This window comes from Hippopotamus amphibius, chromosome 16 (genome assembly GCF_030028045.1).
Source record: "Hippopotamus amphibius kiboko isolate mHipAmp2 chromosome 16, mHipAmp2.hap2, whole genome shotgun sequence".
NCBI classification, from domain to species: domain Eukaryota; kingdom Metazoa; phylum Chordata; class Mammalia; order Artiodactyla; family Hippopotamidae; genus Hippopotamus; species Hippopotamus amphibius.
The window spans coordinates 61,830,849-61,852,603 of NC_080201.1; the positions used below are offsets into that span (position 1 = coordinate 61,830,849).

General features: G+C 41.6%; 1 protein-coding gene and 1 pseudogene across 1 annotated transcript in view; one reads left to right on the plus strand and one right to left on the minus strand.

Annotated features, from left to right (window-relative positions):
* Positions 1 to 1,951, minus strand: part of LOC130838298 (zinc finger protein 160-like) — a 51,698-nt pseudogene extending 49,747 nt beyond the window's left edge.
* The window catches only part of LOC130838297 (zinc finger protein 208-like), a 325,381-nt gene that overhangs the window by 209,814 nt on the left and 93,812 nt on the right, over positions 1 to 21,755 (plus strand).

Here is a 21,755-nt window from a genome sequence, read left to right on the forward strand (position 1 = left end):
ATTCATTTCAGGGATCTCACTTGCTCAGACTCAGAAAACCTGGTCTATTTTAACTTCATGTTACAGGAGATGCATGAGACTCACAGGGGAAGTAATTTTACCACAGTTACTTTGAAGAAGTCTGAGTTGAGTGAGCAAAACTGAGTGTAAGTGGTGGCCTGGATAAGTTTAAACAGAAAGAGTCTGTCCAAATTCCAGATTACCTTTCATATTCCTGAGCGAGAGAAGCTTCTCTTTCAGGGGTTTAATCAAACCCAAACATTTAACTCCTCTACTCCAGAAAAAAACATTTAACTCCTCTACTCCAAAAAAAAAAAAAAAATCAAAAATATGTAATTATAAATAATTATTACTGCAAGAAAACATGAAAGAGAGGAAAACCAGCGGAGATGAGCTCTGAGCAATCTCTTCATCATGAACACATGGGCTCTGTTGTAACAAAATTCCACATCAATCCAGCCCACCCTTCAACATCTGCACAGAAAGGACAAAGGGGACTAGAGGAGAACATCTACTTAGCTGCAGACTTCAGCTCGGAGCTCACTAATTTAGCAGATCACTTAAGAGAAGAAAAAAGCTGTTAAATATTAAACTAACTGGTTAAACTAGGTTTTGAGTGTTAAAAGACTATTAACATCCTTAACCACACAGTGAAATACTGTAAAGTTATTTACCAGCCATCAAATAATAGTTCCAAGTTAGGATAAAAAGCATATAAACCTCATAATCTGAACAATGAAATTTAGAGGGAAAATAATCTGGAAATTTAAAAAATATCCAATGGTTCTCAGATTAAAGTTAAAAACAAGTGTGAGGATACACCAGATTTAGAAAAGAATGGCATAAGCCGCAGTAGAAAGGGGAGAGGGAAATAGTATTGTTAACAACAGCCTTTTTAAAAAAGCACCAAGTGGTGAAAGAAATTCTCCCCCCATTTCTTGAAAGGTAAGAGGGGGACCTAGAATTGACTAAGCTAAGTCTCTGCCTTCTGGATGAATAGGGGTTGCAAATGGAATTACCATCTGATGCAATCATTAGAAAATGCAGATACCTCAAACACCTGGCTTTGCAACTCTCATCTCTTCCGCATAATTTAAACAAGTCAATAAATTTTACATACGTTAGATTACAGAGCCACATGTTATTACGTCAGAACTTAATATTCCAAATGCAATCTATTCAATACTCACCTAGGTTTGGGTACCCCGCTTTCACCACCACCATGGGCTTTTTTCCCTCTGTATATGTCTTTCTGTGCCCTTCTGTTTCTCTCCTCTCCTTCCTCCAATTGTGTCTCCTCCTCTCTATTTATACGCATCCTTTTGTTTCCCTCCGTTTCTATTCCTCCTCCCCAGGCTGCTATGCCTCATTCTGTTACAACCTCTGTTTCAACACCTGTCGTGCTTTCTCCACAACACTTCTGATGCCTCACTAAGCTGCACATATTTCCGCCCGTGTTCCCTCTCCGCTCTCCTTGGAGGGAGGTGAAGAGCGCACAGCCACCTCCTGAGCCAGGGCTTGACACAACGGAATTGGGCGGATGGGGGTGGGGTGGGTAAGGGAGCCGGGAGTCCGACCACTGTTGGAGAAAGGGAGTCAGAGCAGGAAAACATCGCCGCAGGAAGTCAGTGTGTATATGGGCCAAAGGCAGAAAGTTAGGGCCGGTACCTGCGTCAGAGCGATGTACCCAGAACCGGACCCAGACTCCCGGGACCCGAACCAAGTCCTCCGGCGACGCCTTGACAGGCGAAAAGGAAGACTCAGTGCGAGAGCGACGAGCGCCTTCAGGGGTTTTAACTTACCGGGAGGCCCTCCCTCCCCCCTCCTCAAAACCTGGGTGCGGTGCAGCGGTGCCCGAACACCACACAGCGCAGTTACCAGAAAAGCCGAGACTTACTCGCTCCAACGACCCCGTCGTTCCGCCGGATCCGCTTCCGGGTCTGCAGCGAACTGCGCGTGCGCGCATCAGGGCGGGTCGTGGGGCGGGGCCGCCTAGAGGCGTGGCTCCGATGTGCAGGTGGGTGGAGGCGGCGCCGGGTCTGGCCCTCGAGCCCGCCCCTGGGAGGCTCTGGTCTGTTCCTCGCCCCTCCCGACAGGCTCTCTTTCTCTACTTTGAATCCTCTGAAGGTGTCTGTTGTCCTCTGGAGCCAGGCTAGGTGCGGAATTAGAGACGCGCGGGCCGCTTGCTTTGGAAGCGGAGAGTTGAGAACGGTTTACGTGAAAACAGCGAGCGGATGAAGATGCGGATGCTCTCAGCACTGGGACCGGGGGTGGGGCTTGGCGTTGTGGGCGTGGTTGGATCCTGGCACTTCTGAGACCCCCTACCCCGCGCAGTTACAGCTTTTTATTTAATTCAGCGGAAAGCCTGAATTTTAGAGTAGGTGATGGAAACTGGAGTGACAGGAAAACCAAAATTGTGCCTGTGCGGAATGTGCAGTTTTATACTCACTTCCCTCCGGAACATAATTTAAACTTCTGTTCCTCATTCGCTTGGAGGCATCAAAAAATCAGTGAGGAAGATTTTCAACCCCAAACCTGTCATCGTCTGAGGGACTCCCTTGGAGATGATGAGCAAGGAGTTGGCTACAGTCAGGAGCTCGAGAAACAAGCTTCAGGAAGGAATTCAACCATATTTTTGTTTTTTGCCGTGTAAATTTTTCATTTTTTTGACCCGTATCATCCTATAGGATGTGAAGAATAAGACCGTTTAGACAAAAGTTTCCATTTCCCAAATATCAACTGTTAATGATGTTATCGTCACTGTAGTTTTGCTGCTTATTAACTTTTCTTGCACACTTTGGCGTATTTCTGAATTTTTACTGATGTTATTGATTTATCAGTCCTGAATAAACATAACTCCTTTGTCCCAGGCTCCTGGTGCAAAACTTTCCAAAACCCTTGGAATTTCCACCAGCTGAATCACTGTGCCAGTACACCGGAAACTAACACAACATTGTAAATCAACTATACTTCAGTTAAAAAAAAATAACCCTTGGAATTTTCTGAATGATAGGAGTGTTTTTTATTATACTAATAAAGCAATTCTGGGTGGAGCTTCCCTACAAAGCTATGGAATGGGAGCCTGGACATCAGAAAGACCAACCAGGTGATCAGAGGGTTGGAACATACAGCTGCCAAACTTCTGGAGAGGGGAGGCAGGCTGGGGATTGAGTTCAATCAAATGGCCAGTGATTTAACCAATCATGCCTGATAATAAAACCCTGATTTAAAACTCTGGACAGAGAAGCTGGAGGGAGTTTCCTGCTGGGGAACAGAAGCTACTGTGCCAGGAACCCTCCCAGAACTTTATGTATCTGTTCATGTGGGTTTTTTTAATAAAATGATATCAAATGATGAAACAATTTAGTAACAAGTTTAATGTCCTTTATTCAAGGGAAAACAATCCATGGACTGGGGGAGTACAATGCCTCAAAGCAGTGGATCACTATTCCTCAGGGATTTAGGCATAAGCAAGTTTTATAGAGCTTTAGAAGGGGCAGCACAGAGACAGGACATGATTGGCCAGGAGGTGGGGATTTCCTGATCAGGCTAGCAGCTCCCATTTTCTCTAGTAAGGCAAATTAGCTAAAGCTGAGTTGGAGGATTGTGATTGGTGTAGGTTAGGGTTCCTTGACAGATATTTCCCATAAGTGCAGGCTGACTTAGCTTTAGATTTGTGACATGAGCCAGGCCACTGGGGCAGCCTCCATTTTGTGGGTCCTCATATTCGAATTAACTTTATCAATGATAATCATCTATTCTTTCCTGTGAGTTGTCCTAGCAAACACTGAACCAGAGGGGATTGTGTGAAGCCTTGAATTTGTAGCTGGCTGGCAGAAGTGTGGGTGGTTTGGGAAAGCAGGAGACTTGTGACTGGTGTCTGAGGTCAGGGCAGTCTTGTGAAAGGCTTTGCCCTTACTTTGTGGAGTCTGCACTAACACCAGATAATGTGAGAATTGAATTGGAGGACACCCAGTTGGTATCAGAGAACTGGTGATAGAATGCAGGAGCCCTTTCAGGTTAGCTACTGTGTCTCTTTGATATGCCCTCAGTCTTTTTTTTTTTTTTTTAAACTTCTTGTTGTATACCTTTCCGTTTCTTTTTTATTTATTTATTTATTGGCTGTGTTGGGTTTTCATTGCTGTGCATGGGCTTTCCCTAGTTGCGGTGAGTGGGGGCTACTCTTCATTGTGGTGCTTGGGCTTCTCATTGCAGTGGCTTCTCCTGTGGAACACATGCTTTAAGTGCGTGGGCTTCAGGAATTGTGGCACGTGAGCTCAATAGTTTTGGCTCTCGGGCTCTAGAGCACAGGCTCAGTAGTTGTGGCACACAGGCTTAGTTGCTCCACAGCATGTGGGATTGTCCCAGAGCAGGACTCAAACCTGTGTACCCTGCATTGGCAGGCTAATTCCTGACCACTGCGCCACCAGGGGAGTCCCATGCTGGGTGTTCTTATTCCTACTGTGTATCATTGCTATTAGGCCCTCTAAGCAGACAGACCTAGGAAATATCTGTGTAAACACACATCTATAATTTTTTCTGTATCTATCTGTCTACTTACCTATTTACAGCTAAATATATTTTCAAAGTGATGTCTGTAATTCAATACCACCTGGTTCATTTAAGCCTTTCCCCCTTGCTTTCCTGAACCTAACTGTATTTACCAAGTATTATGGCATCACTTACCTTTGAAAGGTCTTGCATCTTCATCATAGGTGCATTTGGTTGTTCTCACCAAGGTTCAGAAAGATTATTAACAGTTAAAATTGCTTAATTCCTAGACATCTTTGTAACTTATGTTGGACAAGGAGAATTTTGAGGTGCCTTGAGAAAACAAATTAATTTTCACTCTTCATCTTTTTAGAAATTATTTTTTAATATCTTCATTTATTTATTTTACTTTTTAATTAAAGTGCAGTTGATTTACAAAATTCTATTAGTCTCGGCTCTAAGAAGTAATTATTTAAGGATATAAATGACAATAAAAGACTCCCAGGCTTTATAACACAAAATTATTTTATAAGTTTTAACAGTATTATTTAATACCCATGTTCATACTCACATTCTCTCAAATAACTGAAACACATTTTATTGGTTTGGGTTTTTTTGTTTTGGTTTGGTTTTTTTGTAATCCACGATCTAAACAAAGTTCCTACATTACAATTACTTCTTATAACATTAAAACTGGTACATTCTGTCTGAAAATATCGTTAAAACCAGTTATAGGGAATTCCCTGGCAGTCCAGTGGTTACAGCTCAGCACTCTTACTGCTGAGGGTCAGGGTTTGATTCCTGGTGGGGTAACCAAAATCCCACAAGCTACTCAGCGCAGCCAGAAAAAAACAAAAAGCAAAAAGCAAAAACCAAACCAGTTACAAAATGGAAGCACATACTTGTAATCCCTATCACTCAGAAAGAAATTGTATCCAGACATGTAAAAATTAATTTCTACCAATTCAAAAAAAAAAAAGGAAAACAATTCACAATACATTGGACAACAATTGAAAAAATTCGTAGGTTAGGAAATTCATGATGAATATATATTACACTACAAACAGCATTGCTAATAATAAAATAAATGCAAATAAAACCACCACCAGCATCTCTCATACATACTACTAGCAAAAATTCAGATGTTACCCAGTGTGCCTATGATGTGGGGAACTGGAGATTCTCCTCTGGAGTTAGTGAGAGTTTTTGGCTTAACCACTTTAGGAAAGAACACGGTTACACAAACTAAACCTGGAGCTGCATGAAAATGATGACTCAGCAATTCAATTCCTCACTTTCTGTTTATAACAACAAGGAGATTGCTCAAGTGTATTCATGGGAGCATTGATAGTGAAAGGAAAAACATAAGTGCCCATCAATAGGATCAGGGATTATAACCATAAAGTCCAGTGCATTGACACAAATAAATTACAACAGTGGTGAAACAATGAACTAGAGGTACATGTGGAAAAAGGAGACTTTTCCAAAACAATTGGGAGAAAAGTTATGATACAAAATTAGACAGTATAAGGATATGTGTATATTTTGCACTTGCATAAAATATGATGTTTAAAGTATGTACATATATGTTAGAATTTCTTGAATGCTTGGGAATGAGAACTATCAAATTACAGTGAGTGTATCAGATACCTACATATGTGATCAAATCAAAAAGGAGAAGAAAACAGGAAATAAGTATCCCTCAGGTCTTCTGCGTGAGAGACCTGCCAGGGTAGTTCCCATGGATCCGCATGATTAGATCTTGCCTGATTGCATTGTGTTGGAGGATGGAGGGAAGGAAAGATGCCCATTGAACTGAGAAGGCATCTTGAGACCAAAAACGGAGGCCAAGAGCTTTATCTAATCAATGCATCAGTTTATTATAGGGTGACTTAGTCACAGGGTGGGGTCTAGATCAGGCTGATAAGGATAAGATCCGGAAGTTTTCACACCTACACTCCGCACTGCCCAGGGGCCATTCAGACAACTGTATGGATAATCTAGGGAGAGAAAATTTCTTCTGTTGCCCCTGCAAGTACTGCGGCCAGGCTGTGGGTTGCAGAGTCTCGGCTACGGATATGCTTAAAGAGAAATCCTCATTGAGACCAACATAAGTGCCAATGTAGTGGTCATTTGCATTCGTGGGGGAAGGATCCGTGATACAGATTTTGAAATCCATCCCTCCTCAACTGAAAAAATGCATCCCCGGTTTTGATTCCATAGGGCTGTTGCTGAAAGTGGACCTTCTGAATGGGAAGTGGGATTGCTACATTGTGGAAAGCTGCGCAGCAGCCACACCAGTAGTGCTTCATTTCACTAACATTTGCAATCTGAGGTGCTATATCTTGCTTTGAAGATGTTAGGATTGGTGGCCTCTTTTCATGAGCTTCTGCATCCGTCATGTTGCTTAAGCAATTTCTTCACCAAGGAATTTTTTTTAACCTGAAACACCATCTGGGCCCAGAGTTTTGGACGATGGTAGCTTTCAGATAACTTTCTCGGTTTCTTCCCTTGTTACTCTTCTGTTAGGTTCTCTCTTCAGGAGTCAATTCGCCTGCAGCTTGGCGAGACCACCAGCCCAGGAGCCAGTGGCAGCCTTCACACATTTTTACTACATTTATTCCTAAGTACTTTATTTTCTTTTATCATTTTGTAATTGCATCCTGAATTCCCAAGTGTAACTTGTCAATTCTAATTTTTGTCTGTGTATAGTGACTTGTATAATTTGAAGCCATGCCATGGGTTCAAACTGATTTGTAATATAATATCACTGAATAGGCCCCATTCACTGGAACGATAAATTGCTAAGCTTAGGTACAAGAGCTGGTAGAGGTAGGAAAGTCAAGGTGGAGATGAAGTAGAAATGAAAAGAAAACTGCTTTCCTACCCACACATACAATAAAAGAAATTCCATATGGGTAAGAAGGTATACATAAAAACATTACTATTTATTTTATCACTAAGTAATACGGAAATAATAAGGCAGGGCGTCCCTCGTGGCACAGTGGTCAAGAATCCGCCTGCCAATGCAGGGGACACAGGTTCAAGTCCTGGTCCGGGAAGATCCCACATGCCGAGAAGCAACTAAGCCTGTGAGCCACAACTACTGAGCCCATGTGCTGCAACTACTGAAGCCCGTGCACCTAGAGCCCATGTTCCATAATGAGAAGCCACCTCAATGAGAAGCCCCCTCTTGCCACAACTAGAGAAAGGCTGTGTGCAGCAACAGAGACCCAATGCAGCCAAAAATAAATAAATAAATAATAAAATAAATCTTCCCAAAAAACCAGACTGAGATGTACCAAAAAAAAAAGAAAAAAGAAAGAAAGAAAGAAAGAATAAGGCAAAGACTAAAACAGATTCTCAAAAATTTAATTTTATTTTTCTTACATAAAAATTGTATACATTTATATGCTGAGACTACATCATCCCAGTGTAAAATGCACATAAAAAACTATACAGAATTAAATATAACAATATATTACTATGAAGCCAATGACTATATCTATATTATATTTAACATCCTCTAGGAAAATATAACAAATTGAAATCTACAAAGTAGGAGAAATTTTAAAAGTAGGTACATAAGGTGAGACAGATGCAGAATAAATACACATGGTCATATGGTCAAAAACATTTCATGTATCCTGACTTGCAGTTTACCTAAAGTAAATAAAAAGTGAACAAAAATATGTGGGGACATCACCATCATGTCATCAAACTGAAAATTATAAACATTTCTCAAGATAGATTGTTGTTAAAGGTCTGTGGATGTGTTTCCTCCTTGGACTGGAGGTGAAGGAGGGAAGAGCTACACCATAAAGGGAGGATGTGAGTACATGTTTACTTTGCTACACTTTAAAATAGGCAAATACACATGAATTACACCCTGATGCTGTTCTCATTATAAAATAACACTGACTTTCCCCACTATAAAATGATGCCAGTGTAGACCATGCGTCTCAGCGCTAGCCCTCCTGAGAGGCAAGGGGCCTGGGGAGTTGATACACCAACTTGACCTTCCTAAGGTATTCAAAGTCTAACACGAATGTTGATCTTTGTAATCTTCGTCTTCAAGGAAACCCAGATTTCACCATTCTGAGTCAAGTTTTCAAGCTCCTTTCCTATGACCACCCCGGGTTCTGGCGTTCATGGTGAACACACTGTGTGTGACATCGGCCCTGCCGGTCATCTCGGGGAGTCTGGGCAGCAGCGGGGCTTTGCTCTCACTCTCAGAGCTGCGGTCTCTGCTGAATCGGCTTGGGTCCCCTCAACTCAAACCAAGCCTGGGCTGATCCACTGACGGCCTGTCTAGGGAAGAGGTGAACTGTCCTCGGAGCTCGGACCTTCTCCTCCATCCCTGGCTGGACCCCAGGGGCCCGGGACGAGCCAGCCCTCAGCAGGGAAGACATAGGCCGCCTGGTTGGCCATGGCGTACAAGGTCTGCACCGTGGCGCACAGAGGCCCCCGCAGCTGGGCCAGCTGCGCCCAGAGCAGCGGGGAACAGTCCTGCTGGTTGTACGCCGTAAGTATGTTCTCATAAATGGCCTCGGACATAGAGCGCAGAGAGGTCACCAGGCGTTTCCGAAGTGGGGGCGGCTGGTCTCCCTGGGACCTGGATCTGGGCCTCTTGCTGCGCCCAGGGTGCCTCCTCTGCGATCTCCTGGGGCGGGCATCCCGGGTCTCATCACTGTTGCTGCTGCGGCCTGAGTCAAGGCCCTTCTGTTTCTTCCTTTCCGACGTCACACTGCGCTCATCTGGAGAGGCCTCTGCGGAGGAAGCATGTGGGTGAGAGACCTGCCACATTAATTTCCCGGGAGACCCCCATTCCCGGGATCTCTCTGGGCGCCTTCTGGTAAACCCCACCCCTCTCCTGCTCCTGTCCCGCCCGCTCAGCTCTAGAGTGAGATGATGCTGCGCCCGTCTTGGGCCCTCAAGTGCTCCCTGGATCCTAGAGTCTCCAATCAGCTTCAGCCATTGAACAGATCCCCGTGTGCCCACGCACTGGATAGGTTCCCTGCTTTCACTTCGGGACCCCAAAAGCAAGATCCTACCTGTTCTATCGCAGGTGATGACCTTGGACTTGAGCTTCCTCTTCCAGGAGATCTCCGGACTGGAGCCGCGCTCTGAATCTGCGGGTAAAGTGAGAGTCTGAGGGGCTGCCTGCACCCGGCAGCCTGGAAACCTAGCTTACCTGGGACACACAAGGAGCCAAGATCGCGACTAGAGCTAGTTTCCCAGCTGCACATCCTCCAGTCCAGGACGTGCAAGGCCTGGCTGCCAAGCTCACCCACTTCCCTGCCCAGGGAGACTGAAGCACTCCGTGCCCTCTTCCTCCTCCCCAGAAAAATGAAATCTTACCTGAGGAATCAGTGCAGCCGTTTCTGTTTTGGGTCTTGTTTTCCTCCGAACTCTCGTCCTCGTCCGTCTCGGACTCAGACCCTGGAGGACAAGAGGGAGTGAGATGACTGTCCTCCCTCGAGAGACAGGGAAGCCCTTAGTCCATCCCTAGCCCGTATTTGTGGGCAGTTCTCTCAACCGAGGACGTTCAGCCGCGTCCAATGTGAACTGGAGCAATATGGTTCCGGGAGATCATTGCCACAATACTCAAAGCCCCCGTAGGGCGGGGGCACATCTCCTGTCACCAATTTCCAACTAAAACCCCGACAGAACACAAATTCGTTGTCCCTGATTCCATCCCTCCTTCCAGCCTCAGACAAACCGCCCAGGACCCATCCTGGCCTTTGGTCGTGGCTGTCTATTCCCTGGGAAGAGAATGTCTTGCCTTTTTCTTCAGATAGTTCCTCCTCCACATGTGAGTCCCTTTCTTCCACGGAGCTCTGGTGGAACTGAGAGGAGGCTATTTTGCCTTCTGCTTCGAATAGTTTCTCCTCCACATGAGGGCCCCCTTCTTCAATGGAGTCCTGTGGGACTGGGGGCTGGTCAGCAGGGGGTTCCACGGAGGGGCTGTGGGGGTGTAGGTCTTCAGTGCCCGATTCCATCTTGAAGCCCAAAAGAGAGGTCCTCTCTCAGAGCAGCGCAGAGCCAGAAGTGTCCACAGGCAGGAATGCACCTGCCTTTTATTAGACCCTCAGGGGGCATGGCTTGTTCCTATTGGCTGATGGGATTCTATAATCCTATCACTTATCACAGCCTGAGATGCAGTGAGATTAGGAGCCTGGCTGGTTGTGGTGGTACTGGGGCACCTGACACGGGAAGGGAAAGTGAATCTCTGTTTACCCTTAAGACCACTTCAGAATGTTCAATGTTTTTCCAGTCTTGGATCATCCATCTCAAACTTCCCCTTTGGGTGGGGGTTGAGTGGGACATGGAGATGATAGAGTTGAATGCAAATCGTACAATTATATGTTTGCCTAGTAAATAAATTGGAAGCCATAAAATCAGTTCTAGGAAGTAATTATTTAAGGATATAAAAGACAGTAAAAGACTGCCAGGCTTTATAACATAAAATCATTTCAAAAAATTTATAATATTTAATACCCAGTTCATATTCACGTTCTTCCAAATTACTTAAACACAGTTTTTGTTGATGTTGGTTTTGTTTGTTTTTGTTTGCTTTTTTTTTTGCCAGGATTTAAACAAAGTTCCTACATTACAATACTTCTCATAACATTAGAACTGGTGCATTTTGTCTGAAAATATCACAAAAACCAGTTACAAATTGCAAACACATACTTGTAATTCCCATCACTCAGAAAGAAATTGTATCCAGATATATAAAAATTAATTTCTACCCATTCAAAACAAAAGGAAAATGATTCACAATAAATTGGAAAAGAAGTGAAAGATGAATTTACAGTTTAATAAACTCATATGATGAATATTATGTTACATTACATATAGCGTTACTAATAATAAAATTAATGCAAATAAAACCACCACCAGCATCTCTCATACATACTACTAGTAAAACTAGCAGTGTTACCCAGTGTGCCTGTGATCTGGGGAACTGGAGGTTCTCCTCTGGAGTTAATGAGAGTTTTTGGCTTAACCGTTTCAGGAGATAACATAGTTACACAAACTAAACCTGAAGATGCATGAAAACAAAGATTCAGCATTTCAATTCCTCACTTTCTGTTTATAACAAGAAGATTGTCCAGTGTATTCATGGGAGCGTTGATAGTGGAAGGAAAAACATAAATGCTCACCAATAGGATATGAGATTATAAGCAAAAAGCCCAGTGCATTGACACAAAAAATTACAAACAGTGGTGAAATGCAATGTGTAAAAAGGAGATTTTTCCCAAAACATTTGGGAGAAAAGTCATGATACAAAATTAGACAGTATAATGACATGTTAATAAATATTCTGCCCTTGCACAAAATAACATAGTGTTTAAAGTATGTATCTATATGTTAGAATTTCTTGAATGCTTGGGAATGAGAAATATCAAATTACACTTGAGTATATCAGGTACATACATATGTGATCAAATCAAAATGCAAAAGAAAAGTAAATAGGAAATAAACATCCCTTCAGGTCTGGTGTGTGAGACCTGCCAGATCAATTCCCATGGACCCCCATGATTAGATCTTGCATGATTGCATTGTGTTGGAGGACGGAGGGAAGGAAAAGTGTCCACTGAATTGAGAAGGCATTTTTTTTAATTCTTGAGTTCATGATGATATTAATTTTTTAATTTTTATTTTATATTGGAGTGTAGTTGATTTACAATGTTGTGTTAGTTGCAGGAGTACAGCAATGTGATTCAGTTCCATATATATATATATTCATTCTTTTCTCATATTCTCATATAATCACAGAATATTGAGTAGAATTCCCTGTGCTATACAGTATGTCTGTATAGTTTGTTATCTATCTATATAGATATGTGTGTGTATGTTCATTCCAAGCTCCTGATTTATACCCCACTCCCAATGTTTCCCCTTTGGTAACCATAAATTTGTTTTCTAAGTCTGTGAGTCTGTTTTTCTTTTGTAAATAAGTTCATTTGTATCAGTTTTTAGACTCCACATATAAGCGATATCCCATGATATTTGTCTTTCTTTGTCTGACTTAAGTCACTTAATGGGATAGTCTCTGGGTCCATCCACATTGCTGAAAACGGCATTATTTCATTCTTTTTTATGGCTGAGTAATATTCCATTGTGTGTGTGTGTGTATATATATATATATACACATATATATATATATATACTGCACATCTTCTTTATCCATCTCTCTCTTGATGGGCATTTAGGTTGCTTGCTTCCACGTCTTGGCTACTGTAAACAGTACTGGAATGAACATTGGGGTGCATGTATATTTTGAAGTACGGTTTTGAGAAGGCCTCTTGAGACCAAGAAAGGAAGCAAGGAGCTTTATCTAATCAAATGGACCCATTTATTATAAGGTAACTCACTCACAGGTTGGGATCTAGATTATGCTGCCACTGATCAGATCCGGAAGTTTTCACAGCTGCGATCTGCACTGCCCAGGGGCCATTCTAGCGATTTTACACTTAACCTAGGGTATCGGGGTAGGTGCTCGGAAACAGGATGAACCTTCCTAAGTTAAGGTTTATCAACCGGTAACTAGTCTCCTGGGCACTGAGAATCTGTCATGGAAAGTTTTCATTATTGTTTGGGGGCTAATGAAGTATACAGTTATGCTCACAGCCATACACAATTGGTTAGGTTAGCACTGGTGCTTGAGCAGGGCATTTTGAGGTAGCAGGAAATCTAGCTGGAGAGGGAAACGTCCCCTCCTGTTTCCTCTACTGTGAGGGAAGCCCAAGGTGTCACATGGAGTTATCTGAGCATCCACACTCTGAGCTGATAAGGGCAGTTGTGTTATCCTCAACACATCCTTAGAAGTTTTTTAAATTGAAGTATTGTTTTTTGGTTTGGGGGGGGGTTATTTATTTATTTATTTATTGGCTGTGTTGGGTCTTTGTTGCTGCGTGCAGGCTTTCTCTAGTTGTGGTGAGCGGGAACTACTCTTTTTTTTTTTTTTTTGGGGGGGGGGGTACACCAGGTTCAATCACCTGTTTTTATACACATATCCCCGTATTCCCTCCCTTCCTTGACTTCCCCCCCCTTGAGTCCCCCCCACCCTCCCTGCCCCAGTCCTCTAAGGCATCTTCCATCCTCGAGTTGGACTCCCTTTGTTACACAACAACTTCCCACTGAGTATTTGGGAACTACTCTTTGTTGTGGTGCGCGGGCTCCTCATTGCCGTGGCTTCTCTTGTTGCGGAGCACGGACTCTAGGCGTGTGGGCTTCAGTAGTTGCAGCACATGGGCTCAATAGTTGTGGCTCACGCACTTAGTTGCTCCACAGCATGTGGGATCTTCCTGGAGCAGGGATCAAACCCATGTCCCCCTGCACTGACAGGTGGATTCTCAACTACTGTGCCACTTAGGAAGCCCTAAATTGAAGTATTGTTGATTTACAATATTATATTGGTTTCAGGTATGCCACAGAGTGTTTCAATATTTGTATAAATTATTACAAAATAATGATCACATTTTGTTGTACAATGCATCCTCATTGCTTATCTATTTTATACATAGTGTAATTTGTGTCACTTAATTCCATTCCTCTATCTTGCCCCTCCCCCCTTCCCTCTTCAAAGTGCTATCCACTAATTTGTTTCCTATATCTGTGGTCTGTTTCTGTTTTGTTGTATACAGTCATTTGTTCTGTGTTTTGGATTCCACGTCATCAAGGAGATGCGAATCACAACCACAATGAGACATCACCTTGCACCTGTGAAAATGGCTGTTATCAAAAAGACAACAAAAAACAAGTGCTGGTAGCAGATGTGGAAAAAATGGTGTCCTCACACACTGTCAGTAGGCATGTCAATTATGGCAGCCACAGTGGAAAACAGTATGGAGTTCCTCAAAATATTAAAAAATAGGACTACCATATGGTCCAGCAGTTCCATTTCTGGGTATTTTTCTGAAGAAAATAAAGACACTGTAAAGACATATGTATAATACTGCAGAAATCTACCCCATCCCAATTTGGATTAATAGATGCAAGTGTGCTTAGCTCATTATTAGGATGGGAACAGAGAGGCTCGTTTGCTTTGTGCTACAAACAAAAGCATAAAAGAAACTATTACATTAATTATTATTATTATTAGGCTGCACCATGCAGCATGCAGGATCTTAGTTCCCCGACTAGGGATGGAACCTGCGCGCCTTGCAGTGGAAGCATAAAGTCTTAACCACTGGACCGCCAGGGAAGTCCCTACATGCATTATTGAACAGTCTCATGCCATGCCCTAAACTATGAGACATGAAACAGTACTGAATGATAAAATAGTGTAGAGTAGAAACTAAACTAAATACTTATCTATTTATTAACATCTATTTAAGTATAACTATTAGCAATGAGGTGATATACGTGAACATAGAGAAAACAGAGACAAAGAAAAATAGTGACCATCTCTGGGAGGAAAATACCAATTAGAAAAAAAATTAGGATACTCCTTTACCAAAATCAGAGTCACTGCGTCCTAAGGAACTAGCTACACAAATATTGTCTCCTGTTAATCCAAATTTAGAGAGGGAGGAAACAGACTCCCATCATTTTCCCTTCCACCAGACCTTGTGGGCAGACATGGCAAGAAATCGCACCTTCTGCATCTTTGTCAGATGTCCCCAAATATATCTGCTTTAGTGGTCTCAGGGTGGGAAGCATGAAGAAAGAAAAAGAAAATACAAAGAGTGTAATGAAGATCACCCAAGAAGTTGAAGAATCTATTCCCGAATATCTCCATTTTTAAATTTACCTTAAAGACTTCTCCTACTAAAGTCAAATATCTTTTGGTATATTCAGTTGGATATTTTCCCAAGAGGTACACCTAAAATGTAAGGTTTTACATAGAAAACTGAAAAGCATATTCTATGTAAAGGTAAAAATTGAATAAGTAGCTGTGGCAGGTGGGTATATAGTCATATGTATGTATATATATAAAATATAAACATATATAAATATAAATGCATATATAGATTTCAGATTAAATCAGCTTGCAATGATAATTAGTATTATTTTCTATTTCTTAGTTTATAATTTTCCAATATTATTGATTGATGAAAAAATAAATTGACAACTTATATATTATGTATATGCCTATAAAACATAAATACACTGACATATGTATAAATACTTACATGCATACGTAAAGTTTCAAATACATATATATTAACTTAAATATATTAAATTTCAATTAAATTGCTTTTTTAAAAGTTTTTCTGATGTAGACCATTTTTAAAGTCTTTATTGAATTTGTTACAATATTGCTTCTGTTTTATGTTTTGGTTTTTTGGCCTGGAGGCATGTGAGATCTTAGCCCCTGGAGCAGGGATTGAACCTGCACCCCCTGCACTGGAAGGCAAAATCTTAACCATTGAACTGCTAGAGGAGTCCCTTAAATTGCTATTGATGGCATTGTTTTTTTAAAGAACAGAAGCCTGGATTGTACAATTTACCACTCTCTTGTAATGTGACTACAATGAAGATTAGCAAGTAAACAACTAGCCATTGTGAATATGCATATGGTTTACAATACATATTTACGATGAGTTTAGGGGATTTTAATGCTACAGCAAGCAAAGCAGAACTTACACACTCTGGAGTCAAGGATCATGAGAACATACGGGGCTTATAGTTGGGAAACACGCAGTGATGATTGTAGAAGTATTTTTCATCCACCAGCTGGGATTGTTAAAAACTGCCAAACAAGTGTGAAAGATAGAGGAGAGAGTCCACAAAGAAACAAAGAAGCACACCAGGACCAGGATGCTTTGGGTAGCTGTGGTCTCAGGAGAAGCTCTGTGGGACAGATTGTTCCTATGGATATATTGGACCCTCTGCTTGTGCCTGTGCAGCAGGAAAACCATGCACCCACTGGCCCAGACCATCAGCACCAAACAGAAACCATCGTGGAGTAAGACCAACCGCAGATAGAATGACACTGTAATTTTGCTATGAAGTACTGCGTAACAGTAGCCGTGATCTCTTTTCCTTATGACGTTCGTGTTGTTCCTTTTGTCGGTCACATGAAAAAGAACCAAAATGTTTAGCATCATGTTCAAGACCCAGCAGAGGATATTGAAGGTGCCCATGTACTTGGGAGCTTTTCCCTGAAGCTCTGCCCACCTGGAGTCTCTGCGGCTGATTGAGATGGCTTGGAAGACACTCAAGATGCAAATAGTACAAATGGACACTTTCCTGCTCACTCTGTGAATATAGAAAATGATTTTGCATCCAAAATCATTCAAAAAAAGTTTCAATCCCAAAGCTGCTGATATTTCAGGGATCCCTTTGGAGGAAATAACCAAGAGGTTGGCTATAGTCATATGCTTGAGAATCAAATCTGTGGACCTAAACTTGCATCTTGTGAAGTAAAGGAAGAGAAAATGGTAACCAAGTCAGAAATTTCCCAGAATTCCAATGGTAGTCTGTAATACAAAGATCATTCCCACTGCCAAATTCCTACTGGTGGCCATCTGTCAAATCCCAAACAATAATATTCGTCTTCTGAGCCAGAGATTCTGCATTCCTGAGGCCCAACTCTATATCGTGTAACTGAAATGTCAATATTCTTCAGTTAAATTAGTTCCCAGTTATACGTAATTATTTATATATTTTTCCTCTTAAACAGGCATCTGGGAGTTGAATACATAACATTGAAATAGTTTTACAGTGTGTGACTCACTATATAAAAGCCATGTGTGTCATACATCCTGTATTCCTCATAATTTGTGACACAGTTGGCACTAGTATTTTCGTTGAAAAGATAAGGAACACTGAGGTAGATAAATTCATGATTTGTCCAAATTTAAAGCCTTTTTAAAGGAAAGGAAAAAGGAAATTAGAACCTTGCTAGGTTGGTAAAACAGCAGTGCATTTAAACATGATGCTATTTTAAGAAAGCTAGTTAGTTATGTTCTTAAATAAAATACAGGTGTATAGTTATATGTTTTCATACCTTGTCTTTTCATTTTAGATTTGGTGGTATTTTAAAATATTTATGTAACAAGTTTCCATTGACCTTTAAATATTTATTGTATACATTAATGCCAATTATCAATAAATTTTCAACATTTTAATAAAATGTAGATACACTGATTGGAACTGATATAAGAACACTTTAAAATCAAAGAATAGATCATTAGATAAATTTGTGCGTGATATCTGCTATATGAAACCCATTTTTGAAATTACCATGTTTGCAAAATGTTCCTTCCCCAATTTGGAGACAGAAAATGGTCTCACCGAAACCAACCAGCAACAGATGTTTTCAGCTAGTATCTCCATTAAGCACTTCATACATCCAGAGGAAGAGAAAATATTTCTACTCCAGCAATTGTCATTTATATACACCGTTTCTCTGAAGGACTAGATGATTCCTGTAGCTTTATTGTAGCTTTTGTTAATCACGGAGGTGTTAGTGGCATACCCTCTAGTAACCCTGGAAATGTATTCTGTGATTCCTGCACGGTAACCTGACTACAGATATACTTCTGAACTATCGTCATTGGTTACATTAAAAATCAGGTTTCATTTCACTTGGATTAAACAATAGTAATCACTGTCATTATGAGTTATACTGTTACATTAGAAGGCATTAGGAATTAGTGGTGGGTCTAAGACCCCATCTTTCCTTACTAACTCAGCTCAAGCCTAAGCCTCAGAATTATTCCTCCTCCTGTATGGCATTGGCACTGAATCAATTTCAAACCCGGAGAAATCCCTTCTTTTTACATGATCACTTACCCCCATTTACTCCTGATAGGTCCCCATATCTTATAGACTTTGCCTCTCAGGTTGAAATAGAAAATATCCTCCCAGATTCATCCCCTGTCTGCATGCTGAGCTCAGTGTCTGACCATGACCATGTGGGAAGGAGGGAGCTGGACCCTGATGTATGGGTTTGTGAGTCTGTGAACTCACCTCCCCTTAGAATTGCAATTACCATTTCACCTGTAGTGGCAATGACCCTGCAGGCTTGGGGAGCTGAGAACATGTGTGAAAAACTTTTTTTTTTTTCTGAGGTTGCTAATTACCGAAACCAATTACAAGTCTCTAGACAGTATGTGCAAAGGGATCTTGAAATGATTGGTAAAGGCCATTTTCCATTCCTGGAGGTATGCGGGTCTCAGTGGATGTTCTGCTTTGATAAGTTAGAACTTGTCTACCCCAGAGTGAGTTCTTCCTCATAATCAGCCCACTGAGCCAAACCATCATTAAATTAGGAGCAAAGAAATGAAACCAAAGTACCTGAGAGAGATCTTCAAAGAGATACAAGAGAAGGCGGGATATGATTCCAAGCACTCAATGACAGTTAAACTGCACGTCTAGATAATAGGATCAGATACCATTCTTTTATCTACAAGACAAACAAATGCTACTTACGCAAGAGTGCCGGATGGTTACTACAAACTTCTGCACTTATTTTTGGTTGAATTTTCAGAAATCAGCACTGACTGCTTTTGTGATTCCTTAAGAAATATAAAAAAAATGGAGGTCAAATTAATGCTTTGCTTCTTCCTACAAACAAATCTGCATTTTATCCAGGTCCACTATCCAGTGCCACTCAGTTTGCAAGTCTGGGGTTAGAGCCATAACGGTGGACACCCTCTACGACACATGCCTTGAGCCTATACACACACACACACACACACAGATACACACACACAAATATAATAAAACACATGCCAGCAAACACACACACACACACCAAATACACAGTGGCTCTTAGTGCAACACAGAGCTGCCTGAGAAGGTGTGACTGGGCATTTGGCCTCGGGGCTTCTTCTCTTTGGAAACTCCCAGAGGTATGCTAGTCAGAGATCTCCTGTCTTCATCATCTCTCTCCCATCAGGCTGGGGACCTGTCATTGAAGACCAGGCTTTGGGGGTTCCCTGTCCTACTCCTTGGGGTTCAGCTGAGCTCTGCTCCCTGAGACTCCCCTGCCACTCCTAGAAGGGAGGCCTCCCACCCTCAGGAAGCATCATAGATCCGGACCTAGGGACACAGCCAGAACTAGGCCACCACACACAGTTACAAATTTTGTGTGTGTGTGTGTGTGAAGACTTTTAAGATCTGCTCCCTCAGTAACTTGCAAATATGCAATAAAATGGTTTAACTGTAGTCACTATGTTGTACATATAGCTCTAGGACTTACTTATTTTAGAACTGGAAGTTAGCACCTTTTGGCAACCCAACCCCCGCAACCACCAATTTGTTCTCTGTGTGTATGAGTTTGTGTCTTTCTTTTTGGTTCCATGTATAAGTGAAATCACACCATATTTGTCTTTCTCTGTCTGTTTTACTTCACTTAGTATAATGCCCTCAATATCCATCCAAGTTGTCATCAAAGGCAAGATTCTTTCCCTTTTTATGATTGAATACGGTTCTATTGACGTATATACCACATTTTCTTTATCTATTCATCCTTTGAGGGACACTTAGGTTGTTACTGTATCTTGGCTGAGCCACACTCTTCTTAACCTTCATTTTCCTTGGTGCTCAGGAGGTCAGGGTCTCCAAAGTCCTGGTTGTTGCTCAGCTCCTAAATGGGGGAAACTGAGTTATCTCATTGGCAAGATGCAAAAAGAATAGCCAGCATGTTGGTATAAGTATTTTTTAAAATAGCCTTTTTTTTTAGAGCAGTTTTTAGCTCACAGCAATAAGGAGCAGAAAGTTCAGAGATTTCCCATATACCCTCTGCCGCCACTCATGCTCAGTCTATCTCACTGGCAACATATCTATAAATATTTTAGACATAGTATATACTGTTAAAATTGCATAGCTATACGTATATTGTTTTAAAATCATAGAAAATGGCAGAGACTGAAATATAGCATACTACTGCCGATGTACATATTTGAGAGAAAGTGAAAAGTGTGAAGGAATGGTAAACACCCAATAGAACATTCCATGCAGTCAGTGGAGCGTGGGTGGTGCTTGGTTACCAGGTGATTAGGTTAGGATGATGGGGTTATCGGTGGGGGGGGGGGGGAGTCCAGGGGTCCTGAGACAGTATAAAGCCCAGCAGAATAAGGACTTCTGGTCAGTGGTCTCTTCTCCAGTCGTCCTGGGAACCACTCGGTCTCCAGTGGTTTTGTCCAGTGTATCCACATATCTGAGTGGATCCCGGCAGACAGCAGAAACTTCAGTTTTCATTACTCCTTGGGGGCTCAGTTTGTTCCTCAGAGAAGTTGGAAAGTGGGGAAAATCTACAAAGGGTCCTTTTAGGCATTGTGGTAAGGATTAGTTAATTGTATTTTTTGTTTGTTTTACTTTATTTTATTTATTTATTTTTAACATACAATAAACGGCATATATTTAGAGTGTACAATTTGGTGTCGCAATCTCCCAATTCATTCCCCCCCAACCCTCCTCACTTTCCCCACTTGGTGTCCATATGTTTGTTCTCTACATCTGTGTTTCTATTTCTGCCTTGCAAACCGGTTGATTTGTACCATTTTTCTATAGTCCGCATATATGTGTTAATATACGATATTTGTTTTTCTCTTTCTGACTCACTTCACTCTGTAGGACAGTCTCTAGGTCCATCCATGTCTCTAGAAAAGTCCCAGTTTCATTGCTTTTTTACAGCTGAGTAATATTCCATTGTGTATATGTACCACATCTTTTTTATCCATTCATCTGTTGATGGACATTTAGGTTGCTTCCATGTCCTGCCTATTGTAAATAGTGCTGCAATGAACATTGGAGTGCATGTGTCTTTTTGAATTCTGGTGTTCTCTGGGTATATGCCCAGCAGTGGGATTGCTGGGTCATATGGTAGTTCTATTTTTAGTTTTGCAAGGAACCTCCATACTGTTCTCCGTAGTGGCTGTATCAATTTACATCCCCACCAGCAGTGCAAGAGCGTTCCCTTTTCTCTACACCCTCTCCAGCATTTATTGTTTGTCAATTTTCTGATGATGCCCATTCGAACCGGTGTGAGGTGATACCTCATTGTCATTTTGATTTGCATTTCTCTCATAATTAGTGATGTTGAGCAGCTTTTCATGTGCCTCTTGGCCATCCGTATGCCTTCTTTGGAGAAATGCCTATTTAGGTCTTCTGCCCATTTTTTGATTGGGTTGTTTGTTGTTTTGATATTGAGCTGGATGAACTGTTGATATATTTTGGAGATTAATCCTTTGTCTGTTGATTCGTTTGCAAATATTTTTTCCCATTCTGAGGGCTGTCTTTTCGTCTTGCTTATAGTTTCCTTTGCTGTGCAGAAGCTTTGAAGTTTCATGAGGTCC